This window comes from Schistocerca piceifrons, chromosome 3, assembly GCF_021461385.2.
Source record: "Schistocerca piceifrons isolate TAMUIC-IGC-003096 chromosome 3, iqSchPice1.1, whole genome shotgun sequence".
Classification (NCBI taxonomy): Eukaryota; Metazoa; Arthropoda; class Insecta; order Orthoptera; family Acrididae; genus Schistocerca; species Schistocerca piceifrons.
Genome location: NC_060140.1, coordinates 894,149,102 through 894,164,957, shown reverse-complemented (window position 1 = coordinate 894,164,957; position 15,856 = coordinate 894,149,102). Strand labels below are relative to the sequence as shown.

At 43.0% G+C, this 15,856-nt stretch overlaps 1 protein-coding gene across 2 annotated transcripts in view; it reads right to left on the bottom strand.

The window, feature by feature from the left end:
• LOC124789317 (zinc finger protein 501-like) overlaps positions 1–15,856 on the bottom strand; it is a 58,570-nt gene that overhangs the window by 24,406 nt on the left and 18,308 nt on the right. Inside the window, exon 1 of one of the 2 annotated variants that reach the window (XM_047256632.1) lies at positions 1,435–1,471. The exons of the other annotated variant lie outside the window; for it this stretch is intronic. The gene's annotated coding sequence lies outside the window, so the exon portion shown is untranslated. Of the gene's footprint in view, positions 1–1,434; positions 1,472–15,856 lie in introns of those variants that run through there. 2 annotated transcript variants of the gene reach the window in all.

Below are 15,856 nucleotides of genomic sequence, written 5' to 3'. Positions count from 1 at the left end.
TAGCACAAGGACATCTGTATCTTTAAAGGGCTAGGGGGTGGAAGTGCACTACTGACTACTGTAAATGATGTAGCCGACACGTGCACAGTTGCGTTTCACAGTTCTTTACTTTCACTGTTCACAACCACCTCCCCCCAAAATTACACAGTTATATGTCCAGTGCACTATTGTTTAACTTTCGATAAGCCTCATTAACAAGTTGCAGGAAAACATCCACATACTGCTACAATAGTTCACTGTTGAATATCTACGAGCAGTAAGAAACATAACCACATAATTCACAGTTCTTTCTGAATAATCAGGTACGTACGGAACAGACACTGTGATTGTTTTACCACATGGCTTAATTGTGTTACACTTATTTCACAGTTAAGTTGATGGATATTGTTGTTCTAACCAACACAGATTTCTCATCTGAATCTCTGCCATGGACTTACTATCTTGGGACCAAAAATCGGGCCCTTATATATCCTCACAATAATAGACACTGAAACTACACATTTTCGACATTTAATTTACAGAAATTACAACTGAAACTTAAGTCATTCGATTAACTGAACACATTGAAAAAATTGGTTCTTTTTAACAGTTTCTTCTAGTACAAGAGTTAGGCCCAATTATTTGTTTAAATGATGAAATAACAGATATCATTATGCAAACAATGCTTCAGACAAAACTGTTAATTACTTTGGAATTAATTAAGGGCTGGCTTTGCTAACATGTTCTCGAACAGAGCCAAATAGATCCTTTATGAATACTATTAGTTGTTCCTCCAAATATTTATAATTAGTACAGAATTTATATTTGTTTATAAGTCAACAATAGAATTTACGTTATGAAACAATTCTGATTTCATCCTATAATGAAAGGTACTAACTAGGAATAGTCTACATAAATCAGAAAATCAATTACATACATAAAATTAAGCATGAAATTAGATCTGGTGCTATATTCTTTAGAACTGAGGGCCAACCTCTCTCATTTATGAAAATGCAGATTATACTCACGTATGTTAATGGTAATTAGTCGAGAAAAAAAATGAATTTTAAGGAGGCAGTTTGCAAAACAAGAGGGGACATAAAAAATATCCTAGCTTGCTTCGGCACAGGTTCCATCTCAGTCCCATGAGCAGCTATGGAAATAAGGGTCTACTCAGACAGAGCCCCATGTGACTGAGTAAGCCTTATACAACTGAGGTGCAAGTTCCCCAAAGGTTGCCCACTAATGACTGTTCCACCTCAACAGCCATGCACCCCGTCAGCATGCAGCACACCTTGAGATTTAGGTTTTATTTATAGAGGTTTATCCCGTCCTCGTGATCCGGACGGTCAAGCCAAGATCCCCGCTCCCTGAGACACACGATGTTCCACCAATGTGCAGTGGTCACTGAAGCATGCTCAGAGCTTGCGGTGACGGGGCATTGGTGGTGCTTACCAGTCCCCAGCTCAGGAACCCTGGTGTCGCCAAGCCTGTACCCAGCAAATCAATGCTGAGCCCCTGAGGGCGAAAATGCCTATGAAAGTGAGAAGAAATACATAAAAGTGAGTGATAAGACCAGCTCTAATGTACAGTTCAGCACGCTAGGCAACACACAAATAAGGCGAACGGAAGCTCCAGGTTACAGAGACACTGGCCTGGGAAATGGCCCTCAGAACTAATCATATTTGGGGCTTGTTTAATGTAGCAAATATAGCAGAAAATATTCAAGAGAATTGCCTAAGCTCTTCAGGATATGCCATGCACTGTGAACCTAACCATGAAACACGCTATATTTGACATCAAAGAATGAAAAGAGGCCCTACACACACACACACACACACACACACACAGGGATTAGGACCCTACAGGACAGCATGAAAATGATGGGACTGTGCCCCAAATGTTGCAAATATACATTCAGATCCTTAACAAATAGGATTGATGGAAGACTTTGAAAAGTTTCAAAGAAGGGAAGCTCATTTTGCATTATTGGAAAACAGGGTAGGGAGTGTCACAGATATGATAAGCACGTTTGGTTGGTAATCATTAAAGCAAAGGCTTCCCTCAATGTGGCAATATATTTTTAAGAAATTCCTATCATCAACTTTCTCCTAAAAAAACCCAAAATATTATGTTGATTCGAACTTACATTGTGTGATATGACCAACATGGAAGGAGAAGGGGGGAGGGGGGGATTGAGGCTGCTGTGAGGAAGTAAGACATGCAGGGTAAGGAAAAGGATAGGGAATTGTTCAGAAGTAGGAGAGGGGACATGAATAGCTGTCAGTAGTGATGGCTAAGGGTGCAGTAATTGTGCCAATGCTGACAACACCATCTCTCTCTCTCTCTCTCTCTCTCTCTCTCTCTCTCTCTCACACACACACACACACACACACACACAGGGAAAGGTGGGCATATTGTCAGAGATGGATGCAATGGAAGGAGTAGGCAATGAATAGGGTAGGTGAACAATGTGATGGGAGGAGAGAGAGAAAAAATAATGGAAGAGAAAAAAGGGTGAATGCAATGGGCTAGGAAGAATGGGCTAAGACAGAGGTGGTAGCAGACATTTAATGCATAAAGACTGGATTGGATTGATGGACTTAAAAGGGAGCAAACTACTTCAAGCCAGGAGGAGATCTCAGTGAAAAAGAACACAGAAGTCAAATCTCGATGAACCCGATTGTTACTGAAAATCAATAAAACCAAGACATAGAAGCAAGTAGAAGTACGAGAGCTGTAAGAGGGTGAAGGTGGGAGAGTTGAAGGCAGCTGGAGCCACTTGAAACATGTTATGCAATGGGGGAGACACCCTCTGCATCCAAGCAATGTTTCTTCAACCTCCATTACCACAAGAAACTGGCAACATAGATAAGTTGATAAAATCTCAGGAAACAGAACAATAGCAACAAGACAGTAAATCAGAGACAGATGTGAAAGAGTAAGAAGAGTTAAAAAGGCGGCAAGGGCAGGAACCAGGCTGGAATAGTGAGCAAGGACAGCCATAGGCCCACTGGTCAAGCAGGCAATAAGACACCTCTCCAATCCCTCAAGTGGCCAATGAGGCCTGTGTGCCCTACCTTACAGACAGGAGTAGTGACCACAATCACAAATAAAATGTAAAACCAGATCAGCTGCTTTGCATCGTCCACTAACACCAGAGGCAGCTTGATAGCACGCTTAAGTAAGGTTCCAACATAATGTGGCCTAAATGCGGCAGTCCAGTAGGATGTGGGCCACTGCAGACAGGCACCATACTGACAGAAGGGTGGACGTTCATATTGCAGGATGTGGTCATGGGTCAGCCAAGTGCGGCCAATGTGAAGCTCACAGAACAGTACATTTCCTGCGGGTAGCATAAAGGAAGAGAGCCACATGGTCGTGGTTCCATTTATTACTTGCAGCTTGTTTGGAGAAGACAGGGCACACCAATCTATGTTCCAAGCCTCCAGCAACCGATGGTGTGTAGTAGACTGAAGGTCTGGTTCCAGTACCCTCACCTCCAAAGTTGGCATCCTGCTAATCAACTTGGCTAACTGTTCAGCATGTTCCTTCCCTGGAATCCTAGCATAACCTGGTGCCCAGACAAGTATGACCAACTGTCCAGCTTGATGGAAGCCAGAAAGGAGATGTTGGATAGTCATGACCAGTGAGCGATGAGCGTAGCACTGGTCATGAGTCAGGAGTCACTGCTGATCAAGAAAGTCTTGCTGAACTGAGAACGAATGTGACTGAGGACTCAAGCAGTGATCACCAGTTGTGCAGTAAATACACTGCATCTGTCTGGCAAGGAGTGTGGCTCACAGTACCTTGCACATGCACAGCAAAAGCAATTCATCCATCAGTATATACCACTTCTCAACCGAGAAACACATCAAGCATGGCCAGGGACACACGGTGGTAAACCAAGAGGTGATAGGTCGAGACAGATCCAAGAATGAGGTACACACCACGGGGGCATATGTAACTGCTCACTGACAAGAGGCGACTTAGGGGTGGGAGGAGAGCTCGAGATCAGAGCAGAGACATCGTATGAAAACTATGATCAAGACTCCAGTCTCACATCTCAGCTACGGGAAGTGGATTTCCCAACCTGGAAAAGGGTTCAGTAGTTTGGATGCTCGTGGGTGGATGGGGGTGGGGTGGGGGGTAGGGGGAGGGGCAGTGAATGTGTATCACATGGCTGAGCAGCAGTTGTTGGTGTCTGATCTGCAGTTGAGGAACCCATTCTCCATGAGTAGCAGGGCTGGTCCAAAAGGCACCTGTTGCAAGTTGGACCCTCTAATGGTGTACAGGTTCCAGCATCCACAATGCTGCATGTGATATCAAGCCATATGTCAGACTTCCATAAGTGAGGTGGGACAGAATCAGAGCTTTGTAAAGCCTCATATGTGTACAGTGGGCTGCACCCCAGCTGGTGTTACCGAGCCTTCAACACATTTGTTTAAGTTGGCAAAGATGGGAAAGCCACATCAACTGGGCTTTGAAGACCATTCCCTGAAAGCAATACGACTTTAGCAAACTGAGCAATTAGTTACTGAAGCACCATTCAGGTCGCGGAGTGCCAGTGTGACAGTGAGATAAGTGCTTGATGCATTTCTTGGTGACTGGAAACCAGAAGCCAAGGGTGAAAGCCCAGGGCTGCACCTTTCGTATGGCACCCAGCAATCAGTATTCACCAACACTCACAGTACAGGGGCAATAGCAATGCAAAAATCATCAGCCTACAGGGAGGGGACACTGTAGACCCCAAAACTGCAGCTAGACCATTGATAGCCATTAGAAAAAGGAGGACCTCAATGCAGGGCCCAGCAGGAAGTACCAACTTTAACCCAGAAAGTAAGTTTTGGCAAGAAGTTCCAGACCAGAATTAACAGCATGCCCAGAGATCCCACTCATGTGGGATAATGAGGATGTGATGATCCAATGTGGTGTCATAAACCTTTTGCAAGTTGAAGAAGACAGTGATAAGATTTTGGCACTGGGCAAGAGCTGACCAGATGGTAGGTTCTAGGCAGATCAAATTGTGAGTTGTAGAGGCACCTTGGTGAAAACGCCCTGGGACAAAGCCAAAAAACCATGAGATTCAAGATACCAACACAGCCACCAGTTCACCATATATTTGCACAACTTGCAAAGAAAATTAGTGAGGCTAGCTGAGAAATAGCCGTCCATCTGGAGAGGGTGTTCACCCAGTCTTGGTACCAGGATGATCACGTTTTCTCACCACTGAAATGGGAACTCACCCTCACTCTACATACGGTTGAAAACGGCAAGGATGGGACATTGGTTATCCACCGATAGGTGTGGGCGTCTGGCTGTGATGTAGTTTGACCCTGTAGACATGTCAGCTTGTAGGGCTAGAGTACTGAGGGATTCCCACTCACTAAACAGAGCATTCTATGGCTCTAGATTACGTGTAGTGAAATTTGCTCCACGTTCTGTCTGAGGACATGAATTCTCACACACAGAGGCTCCTGAATAATGCGGCGACATCATCTGGGTCACCGTAGACTACACCATTCAGGGAGAAATCAGGTATACTTAGCTGGCATACAGATGCAGATCAGCAGATAGCTGGGACGGGAGTGACTCAAGAGCCCCCTTCACAGTGAAAGATGCCACAGGAGGGTATTGCTTCTCTGGCTGGGGGAAGGTGATAGACATCCAAGGTGTATGTGGTGTTGACACTCCCAAAGTGGGTGTGGCAGAAATAGTAGGAACCCTAACCATGAGGGAAGCAGGTGTAGTTGAGCAGCCCCAAGGGCCCGATGCAGAAGGAAGGCACAAAGGACAACGATACAGTCACTAGAGAGGATTACATCATTGTAGAGATAGCAAAGGTCAACTTCATATGTACAGGATGCAAACGATCGTATTTGCTTTTGTCCTCCTGATACCTAAGTCATTCAAAGAGTCTTTTATTCTATTTTCTCCTTGAAAGACGGTGCAGTCCGGTGACGAGGGGGAATGCTGCTCCCTGCAGTTGGGATAGACAGGGGAAGGGGCACAAGGAGTATTCATGTGCAACTGTCATCCACAATCTGTACAGATGGGGCTGGCATTACAATTTCAAGACATGTGCCCAAAATCCACACATTTGAAACACTGCATGGGAGGAGGAAAAAACGGTTTCACATCACTTTGATACTCCATCACCTTGACCTTGCCATAAATGGCAACAAGTCACCTTCTAAGGCCATGGTGAAAAGTCTATTATTAACCACATTGTCTGTCATACTCCCTGTACACAAAGGACAAAATACTGTCACTCCAAATTGGCACATCACTTGACATCGGTCTGTAAAAGGAGGTCAGGATGGAGGATGATACTTTGTATTATATTGAGGCCGTTATTGGGGGGGGGGGGGGGGGGGGGGGAGGGGTGTTAACAGCTGCAGGAATGTAATCCAGCTTGTTACAAGTGAGCAGTACCAGTGGGGAGTGCAGGAGATGCTGCTTTATTCAGAAGTGAACAACTTTTCATTTTTGAATTCACTGGTACTTCCCCAAAATGCTCAACAAAAAGTAATGGCTTTGTGGCCTAAAACGAGTCCCCATCAGTCTTAGAGCAAACTAAGTATTCTGGGGAGTATGTCTCCCCTTGTCTTTTAGCTCTACAATTCCTCCTACAGTTTAGTCGGAGGAGGAAGCACTGTGGGGTCATATCTTTCTGCACTGTAGTAATCCTTTCCTTCTGAAGAGACAGATGAGACCATGTGGTGACTATTGGAAGGAAGGCTTAACTGCTTAATTTGTGAGCCATCAGATTTGGTGCCACTGAACAGGGGCTCTTCTCATGGGCACCACTCAGCCATAGCAGTTGCAGCCTGGCTGGTTAACCATTGCCCAGAGTACCTGTGTCCCAGTTATGATGGGCACATACTCATTGGCATGCACAGGGTGTTCCTGCTCAGGTAGCAATAGTGTGATGCATGACCAGTGTGCTACCACTGTGCAGGTTCTTGACAACCACCCCCAAAATAGGATGACTACTGTGTTGGGTTTCCGATGTAGAACTTTTGATGGAGGAGTACAAAGATGGTAAGACATAAAAGGTGGAGTGTGCACTGCATCCAGCAGTAAAGACTGTTTGAGGACGGGGTTAGACACTGTGTCCTTGGCGACCTGGGCACTAGTGATCAGAGAGCCGTCTACCACTTGGCAAGAGAAGACATCCAAATAAAAACACACGAGTTCCTCTCGACCAAACTTGGGATCTGGACAGACAGGCAGCCTGGATAAGGTGTCCGTGTTGGCATGGCATCCAGTGAGGTGAAAATTCATGTCACAGTCGTATCTGGAGACGAACAAGGCTAGCTGCTGCAACCTGTGGGCTGCCTTATAGAGGATCTGGCCAGACAGACTGCATTATGAAACTAACAGGTTGTGGTCTGTAATCAGTTGGAATTTGGCGCCACACAAGAACGTGAAATTTGGTGACCACATACACAATGGCAAAAGCCTCTTCCTTGACATGAGAGTAGTGGACCCGTGCTGGACAGAGTTTTGGATGCAAACTCCAGTTGCTGCTCCAAGCCGTCTGCATTCTGACTGGTGAAGACTGCCCCCAAACTGTACCACAAGGCGTCTGTAGCCAAAACCAATGGTTTGTTAGGAGCAAAAGTTTAGGTACCAAGGTGGGCAATCCTTTGGCATGGAAAAGGCTTGGTCGCTTGCTGGAGACCAGACAAAGAAAGCAACCTTGTGGAGAAGAAGGTAGTGAGGGTATGTATTGGTGGACGCTCCAGGAATGAACCAGTGATAATATATCAGTTTTACCCAAGAAAGCCTACAGTTCATGCAACAATAAGGGACACAGCAGATCCATAATGGCCTAGACCAGACTTGTAAAGGCTTGGACACCATTTTGTGATATGGTGTGCCCCAGATACTCAAGGGTGCAATGGAAAAATTTAAGACTGCTGTAGATTGCAATACAGACCCACGGCCAAAAATTTTTGAAAAAGAGTCCAGAGATTATGCAGGTGGTCATTCATGGTATGTACAATAATCACAATCTCATCCAGGTAGCTGAAACAGAAAAGTGGATGTGACATGTTCCGTATAGCATTGAAAAATTGCAGGGGCACTTGCGATGCCAAACATTAACCGTTGGTACTGTTACAAGCCGAAAGGCATATTAAGAACCATGATACAGTTGAACCCTCATCCCAAGATAACTGGTGATATGCTTTGAAAAGATCAAGTTTTGAGAAGAACTCACTCCTGCTAAGCATGTGAACAGCTCTCCCAGGCATGACAATGGGTAGGGCTTCATCATGATAAGGGGTGTGGCCTATTTACTAGAGGAAATATGAACCACAACCCTGAGAGACGCGTGCTGGTCCATCTCCGCCTTGACTTGGAAGTGGAGGGTTATCAGAATATGCCGAGCCCGAAAAAATCTAGAACAAGCTGACTGCTTTAAGGTCTAATGCAAACACTAGGCCTTCTTCAAAAATATCCTGAAATTCAGAGCACAGAGATTCCAATGACTGATAATGGATGTCAGCAGATACCAATTCTACGGAGTCGGTGACCAAAAAGTCAAAGGTCTAAAAGGCATCAAACCCGTAAAGGTTTGCTGAACTAACATAATGAACAACAATAATTGTAATAGCCCAAGTTACTGATCTATAGATAAGGTCAACAGTGAATTGACCAAGCAAGTGGATTTGCTGTTTACCATAGCCCCGTAGGCTCCTGTTTACAGGTGACAGTGGAGAAGAGCCAACGTCTGAATATGTTTGGGCATTAAGCAGGGAAACTGCCATGCTGATATCCATCTGCAAACACATCTGCCGTGAGTGAACCAAACCCTCAATAAAAATGTTGTTAAGGCTTCTGATCACGAACCAGCCGCGAGAATGACACTTCCTGCATATCCATATCCATATTCTCTGAAACTGTTTTCCGGCCATTGGTTGGCAGACTGCTACAATGTGCCTTCTCTCCGACACTTACGACAGATATCCCAATGCTGAGGACACATGTTGTGAGTAACAAGATGCACACGAGGCAACAGAGAGCAGCTGCTGGGACACTGTTTACACACTGTGCAGAAGTCACTGGAATCATCAGCTTGAACTGCCACTATGTCATCATCCCCAGTTGCAGTGGATGCAGCCGGGCCACCTTGCATGACCATGACACTGCACTATGCTTCCAGCTGCTGACCAGCGGTGTGAGAGACCTCATGTGACTCAGCGATGGACAATACCTAATCGATGGATGGATTTTCTAATTGGATAGCCCACTGCCGGACTTCCTTATCCAGGGCAGAGCAGGTTATAACTTCTTGAATCACAACATTCACATACAACTCTTTAGAATTGGATGTGACAAAATGGCATTGGCTACTAAGGCTTTTGAGTCGCAGCCCCGGCATGGTAAGGCTGATGGGGCTGTTTCTTCCATACATAGAATTCAACCCTAGTGGCCACAGCACGTGTGTGGTGGGGATAATAGGAATTCCGCAACATCTGATACAAAGCAGGAGAAATACAAGACAAAAACAGTGTATGACATACCTCCGCATCTGTACCATGGATGGTGTAAAAATGTTGCTGTGAGTGGTGTTTGTATGTTTCCCAATCTTCTGCTGCCTCATCAAATGGCAGGAATGGAGGAGGAAACAGAGGGGGACAAAAGGGGACAGAACAACTCCGACACAGCCTGTCACATGACCATAAGAAGTTCCATGTGAAGCAGAGCTTCCATGTAAAAAAAAAAAATATATATATATATAAAAAAAACAAAGATGAGGTGACTTACCGAACGAAAGTGCTGGCAGGTCGATAGACACACAAACAAGTGTCTATCGACCTGCCAGCGCTTTCGTTCGGTAAGTCACCTCATCTTTGTTTTTATATATAATTTTTCCCACGTGGAATGTTTCCTTCTATTATATATATTAAAAAAAAGGGGTCACAACTAAATGTGAAAAGCAACTGTACAATGAAACACGTGAAAAATAGCCAATGTGTTCTGACTACAAGAACACACAGATAATAACAAACCTAACACTTTATTACTTCAAGGATACAGAAACATGGAGTGGCTACACTACTAGCGCGAGATACACAGGTTGAATGTCAACATATGACTGAGAGCAAGGCTGAACTGGCCCAAGTCTATAAGTCATCACCCAGTCAGTACAGTGCACTACAGAGAGGCTACGTGCACCCCGAGAGTGGAGGCCTCTCTGCCGATGCTAGCGTCTTGTGACTTGTGGTGCACTATACAGCTGTATGCTCAGATTGCAGGTGTGGAATCTTACACGGGTCACTACAGGAGCTTGCTTAATAAAAGTTACCAATCCTTGCATGGGTTCCTTAAACAGACTGAGCAGAGTTTCTCAAACCTCTTGTTTGGCCCTGTTTACAATTCCCAAGCTGACATAAAGATTTTCACAGCATCATTGTTGCAGTGATTAAAATTTCTCATCAACTCTATTTACTGATTCTGATAAACTATATTGCTGATCCAAGAGCACCATTCACCTCAAATGAAATGACAAACACTCCCAACCCACCAGCTGTGGTCACACATGCATGCAACATACTACACTGGTTCCAATGTTGAAACCATAAATTCTGAGATATGATCAGTTGGTTCTGATATTTTGGGAACTAACGACATGAAGTTTCCTGACAACCTTTTTCACTTGAATTGTTTTCAGATCAACTGCAATAAACTGCTCATTTTCTCTTGTACCAAAGAAAACACTGAGAAGATCTGGCAGATTCAATTTGGGGCTTCTCAACAAAAATTATTTCAATTTTATTCAAATTTTACTCACAGAATTTATGTAAATCAAAATGTGTGAGAATTTAGTTTTTTCTTTATGTGCTACAGGCTACCTTGTGCTCCAGTGTCTCCAATCGCAGCACATGCAAATTTTTCATGACTTCCTGGAAGAAAAAAAAAAACAAAAAAAAAGTTCCACTCAGCATTTACACCAAAATCTTTGAGTTGGTAGCACAGAAATTTTTCTAATAGCTACATACTCATTGCTGAAGTATGTTATTTTCTGCAGATTTGTCCCATTTTGTTTCCGTAAATTCACTTTTCATCGAAAGGCAACTGTAACTGTATCATGTCTTGGACCGTCACTAATTATTCAAAACCTGTTACATTGTATTTGTTCATTTTTAACAAAATACATAAAAATTGAATGCACAGCAGCTGGACTATTTTTCCCAGTGAAAACCATGGAGAGCATTCCGGACAACAAAGGAGCAATTCTCTGCAAAATCTAGCACTTCATCTACTTCACCAGACAAGATTTTATTTCACAGTTTTCAGGTATTGCATTTTATTTTTTTTAAACAAAGTGGTGAATGGTGAGGTCAGAGATTTTTTATGCTATCTCAGTGAAAAAATTGTCTACTGACAGTTGCTTTGTTTCAAGTGATGCATAATCTGTCTGGAGCCATTGGTTTTACTCCACAGTTTCTTCGGGATCAGTGTTGGGTTGGGTTGGGTTGGGTTGGGTTGGATTGTTTGGGGGAGGAGACCAAACAGCGAGGTCATTGGTATCATAGGATTGGGGAAGGATGAGGAAGGAAATCGGCCATGCCCTTTCAAAGGAACCATCCCAGCATTTGCCTGGAGTGATTTAGGGAAATCACGGAAAACCTAAATCAGGATGGCCGGATGTGGGATTGAACCATCGTCCTCCCGAATCCGAGTCCAGTATGCTAACCACTGTGCCACCTCGCTCAGCTGATCAATGTCCTTGTACAGATTAGTGAGGTGTGATTCAGCTGCTTTCTTCCAGGGCAACTCACACTGACACAGCATGCAAGTCTTTGATTCCATACCGAAAACTGCTAAATACATCAAAAATTTATAGTCCTGGTCAACGATGGAGCTAGCAAGCGCGCGCACGCGCGCACGCACACACGCACACGCACACGCACACACACACACAAAAAAAAAAAAAAAACACGAAATTTGTTTCAAATTGCATAGTAATAGTTGTTTTTATTGTTGAACTTTTATTCCATCAGTTCTGACAGAAAAATAATCCTTTACGCCAGAGTTGAGCCTGCTGAACTACTTGTTGTTGTTGTCTTCAGTCCAAAGACTGTTTTGATGCAGTAGTACCCATGTGGATGACCTCACACTTTTCTTTGTTTAGTGCCAATTGCCACTTTTCTCACCATACAGAAATTCTCTCTAGATCATTTTGTAATTGGAATTGATCGTCTGATGATTTTACTAGATGGTAAATTACAGTGTCATCCGCAAACAATCTAAGGTGGCTGCTCAGATTACCACCTAGATCATTTATGTAAATCAGGAACAGCAGAGGGCCTATGACACTACCTTGTGAAATGCCAGATATCACTTCTCTTCTACTCAATGATTTACTGTCTATCACTACGAACTGTGACCTCTCTGAGAGGAAATCACAAATCCAGTCACACAACTCAGACAATACTCCACATGCACACAATTTGATTAATAGTCACTTGTGAGGAATGGTATCAAAAGCCTTCTGGAAATCTAGGATCTAAGATCCCTTGTTAACAGCACTCATTGCTTCATGGGAATAAAGAGCTAATTGTGTTGCACAAAAACAATATTTTCTGAATCCGTGTTGGTTATGTATCAACAAGTCATTTTCTTCAAGAGGATTCATAATGTTCGAGTACAGTATATGCTCCAAACTCCTACTGCAAATTGATGTCAGTGCTATGGGTCTGTAATTCAATGGGTTACTCCTATTTCTTTTTCCCTTTCTTGAATATTGGTATGACCAGTGCTACTTTCCAGTCTTTAGGAACAGACCTTTCGTCAAGTGAGCGGTTGTATATGATTGCTAAGAAAGGTGCTATTGTGTGTGCATACTCTGAAAGGAACCTGATTGGTATACCATCTGGACCAGAAGACTTGCCTTTCTTACGTGATTTGAGTTGTTTCGCAACACCTAACTACTTTTATGTCACTCATGCTAACAGCTGTTCTGGTTTCAAATTCTGGAATATTTACTTCGTCTTCCTTCTTGAAGGAACGATGGAAAACTGTATTTAGTAACTCCGCTTTAGTGGCACCATCATAGGTAACATTTCGATCGCTATCGCGCAGTGACAGTATTGATTGGTTTTTTGCCACTGGTGTACTTTACATACAACCAGAATCACTTTAAGTTATCTACCATATTTTTGGGACAGAAAGTAATACAGTAGAAGAAGAATGGGTAGCTTTGAGGGATGAAATAGTGAAGGCAGCAGAGGATGAAATAGGTAAAAGGACGAGGGCTAGTAGAAACCCTTGGGTAACAGAAGAAATATTGAATTTAATTGATGAAAGGAGAAAATATAAAAATGCAGTAAATGAAGCAGGCAAAAAGGAATACAAACGTCTCAAAAATGATATCGACAGGAAGTGCAAAATGGCTAAGCAGGGATGGCTAGAGGACAAATGTAAGGATGTAGCGGCTTATCTCACTAGGGGTAAGATTGATACTGCCTACAGGAAAATTAAAGAGACCTTTGGAGAAAGGAGAACCACTTGCATGAATATCAAGAGCTCAGATGGAAACCCAGTTATAAGCAAACAAGGACCCCGGAGTAGACAACATTCCATTAGAACTACTGACAACCTTGGGAGAGCCAGTCCTGACAAAACTCTACCATCTGGTGAGCAAGATGTATGAGATAGGTGAAATATCCTCAGACTTCAAGAAGAATATAATAATCCCAATCCCAAAGAAAGCAGGTGTTGACAGATGTGAAAATTACCGAACTATCAGTTTAATAAGTCACAGCTGCAAAATACTAACGCGAATTCTTTACAGACGAATGGAAAAACTGATAGAAGCCGACCTCGGGGAAGATCAGTTTGGATTCCGTAGAAATGTTGGAACACGTGAGGCAATACTGACCCTACGACTTATCTTAGAAGAAAGATTAAGGAAAGGCAAACCTACGTTTCTAGCATTTGTAGACTTAGAGAAAGCTTTTGACAACGTTAACTGGAATACTCTCTTTCAAATTCTGAAGGTGGCAGGGGTAAAATACAGGGAGCGAAAGGCTATTTACAATTTGTACAGAAACCAGATGGCAGTTATAAGAGTCGAGGGGCATGAAAGGGAAGCAGTGGTTGGGAAAGGAGTGAGACAGGGTTGTAGCCTCTCACCGATGTTATTCAATCTGTATATTGAGCAAGCAATAAAGGAAACAAAAGAAAAGTTCAGAGTAGGTATTAAAATCCATGGAGAAGAAATAAAAACTTTGAGGTTCGCCGATGACATTGTAATTCTGTCAGAGACAGCAAAGAACTTGGAAGAGCAGTTGAATGGAATGGACAGTGTCTTGAAAGGAGGGTATAAGATGAACATCAACAAAAGCAAAACGAGGATAATGGAATGTAGTCGAATTAAGTCGGGTGATGCTGAGGGAATTAGATTAGGAAATGAGACACTTAAAGTAGTAAAGGAGTTCTGCTATTTGGGGAGCAAACTAACTGATGATGGTCGAAGTAGAGAGGATATAAAATGTAGACTGGCAATGGCAAGGAAAGCGTTTCTTAAGAAGAGAAATTTGTTAACATCGAGTATTGATTTAAGTGTCAGGAAGTCGTTTCTGAAAGTATTTGTATGGAGTGTAGCCATGTATGGAAGTGAAACGTGGACGATAAATAGCTTAGACAAGAAGAGAATAGAAGCTTTTGAAATGTGGTGCTACAAAAGAATGCTGAAGATTAGATGGGTAGATCACATAACTAATGAGGAAGTATTGAATAGGATTGGGGAGAAGAGAAGTTTGTGGCAGAACTTGACTAGAAGAAGGGGTCGGTTGGTAGGACATGTGTTGAGGCATCAAGGGACCACCAATTTAGTATTGGAGGGCAGCGTGGAGGGTAAAAATCATAGAGGGAGACCAAGAGATGAATACGCTAAGCAGATTCAGAAGGCTGTAGGTTGCAGTAAGTACTGGGAGATGAAGAAGCTTGCACAGGATAGAGTAGCATGGAGAGCTGCATCATACCAGTCTCAGGACTGAAGACCACAACAACAACACCATATTTTGAGACAATGTTTCATTGCAGAAACTATTAAAAGCATCTCTCATTGATGTCCGCACTAAATTTCGAGCTTCTGTGAAACTTAACCAGTCTTGAGGATTTTGTGTTCTTCTGAATTTGGCATGCTTTTTTCGTTGCTTCTGCAACAGTGTTCTGACGTGTTTTGTGTACCATGGTGGATCAGTCCCATCTTTTATTAACTTATGCGGTATGAATCTATCTATTGCTGTTAATACTGTATCTCTGAATTTGAGCCATATCTGGTCTACACTTACATAATTAGCTTGGAAAGAATGAAGACTCTCTCCTTGGAAGGCATCAAGCGAATTTTTATCTGCTGTTTTAAGTAGAGATATATTTTGTGTTTATTTATAGTGGTTTCGGTTGATATGGTTTTGAGCTTCGCTACTATGACCTTGTGTTCACTAATCCCTGTATCCGCCATGACGCTCTCTATTAGATCAGGATTATTTGTGGCTATGAGGTTAAGAGTGTTTTCGCAACCATTTACAATTCATGTGGGTTCCTCATGAACTAACTGTTCAAAGAAATTCTCAGCGAAAGCATTTAGTACAATTTCGGAAGATGTTTTCTGTCTACTGCCAGCTTTGAACATGTATTTTCGCCAACAAATCGAGGGTAGACTGAAGTCTCCACCAATTATAACGTAGCTAAACAAAGGACCAAGAGTAGCTTGGATTTCAATGTTTGAAAAGCAAGTTTACAATATGTGCTCCAGCAAAAAGGTACATTCTTGCATGCAATGGATAGGCCAAAGTGGCCGTTGCTGGTAGGTTAGATTAGATTAGATTAGATTAATACTAGTTCCATGGATCAT